Source organism: Brienomyrus brachyistius, chromosome 9 (genome assembly GCF_023856365.1).
Source record: "Brienomyrus brachyistius isolate T26 chromosome 9, BBRACH_0.4, whole genome shotgun sequence".
Classification (NCBI taxonomy): domain Eukaryota; kingdom Metazoa; phylum Chordata; class Actinopteri; order Osteoglossiformes; family Mormyridae; genus Brienomyrus; species Brienomyrus brachyistius.
In genome coordinates, this window is record NC_064541.1 from 29,122,767 (window position 1) to 29,127,015 (window position 4,249).

At 40.4% G+C, this 4,249-nt stretch overlaps 1 long non-coding RNA gene across 1 annotated transcript; it reads right to left on the reverse strand.

Annotated features, from left to right (window-relative positions):
- Positions 1 to 1,609: 1,609 nt before the first annotated feature.
- LOC125748742 (uncharacterized) lies at positions 1,610 to 3,726 on the reverse strand. Its single transcript, XR_007399663.1, has 4 exons — positions 3,698 to 3,726; positions 3,310 to 3,374; positions 2,158 to 2,256; positions 1,610 to 2,027 (listed from the first exon to the last, which is right to left on the reverse strand). It is a non-coding gene; the product is annotated as an uncharacterized LOC125748742 (long non-coding RNA).
- Between the last annotated feature and the right edge of the window lie 523 nt (positions 3,727 to 4,249).

Genomic DNA, 4,249 nt, shown 5'->3' on the forward strand with positions numbered 1-4,249 from the left:
AAACGATCCTGCAAGACATTCACATATATAATTGGAGTGAAAGCAATTCTCATTAAGGGCTCTGAAATGGTCTGGCTCGCTCTCTAAAAGTCTCAGATGGCTTGTAACGTGCTTCAGATGTTATCACTGGCTGAGCAGGAAAGAGTTATGAAAAAATGGGCAGAAAAAGGGGTGAGCAGAGGAAAATAAACTCATCGGCGTGTTTCCAAAACAATTCACGTAAAGTGCGGAATATCTAGACAACATCTAAATGGAAGTGTCTCGGGAAAAGCAACTAATGGACAGAAGCAGTAGCTGAGGTTTGATTCCCCGAACTCCATAAATCGAAGGCAGTTGATGGATGGATCAGGAGACTCGACGGGGGACGTTTAAAACATCCACTGACTGGGAATAATCACCTGTTGCTGGGAGGCCCCGTCTGATTGGACGAGAGCGTGTTCCGTTCCCCAGAACACTGATTGATTCCCAGACTCCATTGTGCTGGTTTATCGAGCAGGATGAGGAGAGGCGGGGTGCCGGTAGCTATTGGAGTCATTATCTCCTCTGAGACCGCCGGAGGGTGTCATTGCTTGAGGCGACGTATTGAGATGCTGATGAATTGAGCCTGTGACTTCTTCCCCTGAGTGGCCTTGTGGGGCATTAACTAGCATGTTAAGCTCTGCAGACTGTGCTGACGCCTCTCTATGCTTCTCCCTTCTTTAACACTATCCTTATTTTCAGGAAGGAGCTACAATGAAAGACGTTTCATACCTGTACAAGGTGTCGGCATTCTGCGAATTTCATCAGCAAAGAAGGCTCAGGAAAATGTCTCAAACTAGGTTGATTCACGGTCTGGTGGATCATCTTGTTTTTGTAGCTTATATGCAAACCATAGGAAGATACTGATTAAATGCGAGAACATTTCATACAAAAGTCATTCAATGTAATGTAAGCCCGGACATGTAATATGTTCTGCCCGGTGAGGGTGAGGCACACACAGTGCTGTTCAGGGAAATCCGTGAACATTTTTGAAGTGTATCCAAATAATCCCATGTGAGGAAGATTAAACTGTTCAACCTGAAAACAAACATCTCAGTCTGACTCAGATCATTTAAATCTTATACAGCCCCCTGCACCTGTTCTTGATCGGCTTTTGGTACCACCTGTATTATCCAGTACACTGTAAAAAGTAATACCTAGATCTAACTTATAAAAAGTGAGGCAAGTGGCTGCATTGGATGTTTTAAGTTGAGTCAACTTGCAGCCTTTTTTAAGTGTAATAAACACTGTAACATTACTTAATACAAACACAACAAAATCAAGTTGAGTTAACTAATAGTACTAGTATTGCTCAGTTAGATAAACCTACTTTTATTGGTACAGGTAACTTATTTATGGGTTGCTACAAGTAACCTGTACTCATTTAATTAGGTTTTATTAACTTTATTTTCTCAGTACAATTAACCTAATCAAATGTGAATAAACATTTTAATTGAGTCCTGTCTATAACCTCAGAAAAAAATCTAAATGGCTATATAGTCTAAGTACTAAAGTGATTAACTGTACATAAACAGGCTTTGTCAAAAACAGTTACAAATTAAATTGAAGAAGAAAAAGATGGGAAGATAGATTGAAAACAATAACATTTATTCAATGTCAACCAGTTTCACTTTTAACAGGGACTACAAAACAGCCAATAAATGTCAGATGCCACTGAGAAATAATCTAAGACAACTTGGTAAGGAGATTTGCATACTTGGATGATGGCTTAGGACGCATGGGGTCCAATCCCACAAAGAGATATAATATATATACATACATATATATATATATATATATACAAAGGTATACACCATTTTTGAGGGATACTTGAGGTCGAGGGCATAGGTAAGTCCAAACAGGAGGCAGCATGCTTTCGACAGGTTTGGCACACCTCTGACCACAGGCTGTCCTTCTATGATGATCCCAATCATGTCGGGCTGATGGCATATGTAAATTTTCAGTGGGCAACTGCCAAGCTCAGCGTGCACCTCTGTTTCATCATGACTCTATTGGTGGAGACAAAAAAGAATCAAGAGTTTGGTCAGACAAACAAGTAATGAGATAAATATGTATACCTCACAATATGAATACATACAAACAGAAAAATAGACAAGTAGCTCTAAGCACGATACATACGTGGTGGACACTGATGAGGTCTTCCTGTCTCTCCCCCACATACTCAATCAGGCATCTCAGGACCACTTCTCTCCTTTTCTCCACAGAGGCAGATGGGTCCTGTTAAAAAGTAAAATCTGATCAAAATTCACAGCCTGATGTCAGATTGCTGTTAAAGGTCCTACTATACATATAGCTCTGTACTACAAGATCTCACACTAGCACCGGCATCTCAAAAAAACAAAACAAAAAAGCATATTGCATGTGCATGTTGGTGACTCAAAAACGTCAAGGGGACAATTCACAAATTTGAGATTTAACTGTCCAAGTAGGCTGTGTTCATTAATATGAATCAAGCTTCTATTAGTACATTGTCTATTTCTCACCTCAAATGCTTTCTTAAACAAGTTTTAGTGGACCTTTCATGTGTAAAAAGACTGCTTAGGAGCAAGGCACAGTCTTGGAAAATGGTGACAAGGGAATTGCATTACTTATGCAATTACATACATATGCAGCCAACATGTCTATTAACCAATAGAACAGTCGTGGAGTACACAGAGGAAGTGTAACTTCACTGAATGTTTGGGCATACATTTTCACACTAGATCATCATAATAGCAAGGTCATGTTAACTCACTGTGGGGACTAACTATCCCCTTAAACTATGCTACCTTTAGAACAATGCCTTACATGTAGTTGTCTTTTAAAGAATGAGAGGTGGGGGGGGTCTCATGATCAGTCTCTGGGTAGTATGAATGTGCTCATTTAATTTTTTAATCTTTAGTTAACGTTAACTTAAACTAATATTTGACATTAAACTGTAAGGCAAACGTCATAGACAAAACAGGTTAACATTAGTTCTACGCTAGTTTAAAGTAATGCTAACTTACGATTAAAAGTGATATTATTGGTAAAATTAAAACCAAAGTAGCCTTGAAACACATAGTATACATGACTACAGCACTTATTTAACTTCATATTAACAACACGGTCTCAACCACCTTGCCTACAAGACCACACTGCTTCTACACTGTGCAGCCAACTTAGCGTGCGATGTGTGCAGGATAGCTAGCTATACAGTACAACTTGCAAACTTAACCTCAGCTCCTTAGTGGAGTAGCGATTTTGCGTGACTTTACATCACCAATCATTTGGTTAAATTGCTCAACTTACCGTGTTAACCAGTCCCTGAAATCCAGATCCGCTGCAGCGAACAACAGCCGAGAAAAATGCTGCACCTGCGTGGGAAAGTCCCCGCCAGTGAAAAAAGGATAATGCCAACTTACAATAATTTTAAAATATTTAAGTTTGATGAACACAAATGCCACATCGGCAGCTGCTCTAATAAAATGTGTATGTCAACTCACTTTTATAACATTTCTTGTACACAACAACCACATACAAATAACTAACCTGAATAAATTGCAATTGTTTTATTTACAATATATAGTTATGTAAAATACTGATATATTTTAAGTAAAGAGGAAGTATATTGAGACCTTTTAGTAAAAAACAAATAAAATAAACTAGATTACAAATATTTAAAATATATAAAACCTACTTTGTGGGTGTAGCACTTTTTACAGTGTAGTTAAGTAGTATCAGCAGATCCTGGATGTGATGGCGAAACGCATGGTGCTTTTTAACAGGAGTATTAGTGCTTTGACGCTTCAGCCCACTATATACCTGCTGGAAGTGTCACCGGGGGGACAGTTACGAGTCACACTCAGTTTCAGCTCGTGGGCCCCATGGGATGTGAAATGGGTGATCCGGCCCCTGGTAACTGACACAGGCACCTCTCTGTAAAATGACGCCCCCTTCCCCCCCCCCAGTGAGCCTCTGTGGTGAAAACCCCCTGCCCCCGCAAAGACCCGCTAGACTGGGATTTCTGTGGCAGTACAGTTAGAGAAGCTCACAGGCCTTTCAGTTGTTCTTCCAATCCCAGAATGGCGTTGCGATCTCTCACATCCTGACAAGCGATGTGGCGCAGTGAGGGACAGTCAGACAGTGGCGCTCAGAAACCGGGACAGAGGGGGCCCAGTGCAGGAGCTGCTGTGAAATGATTTAGCCTTTTTCACTGGACTGTGCACGTGCTGAAAACCAACTCTGATTT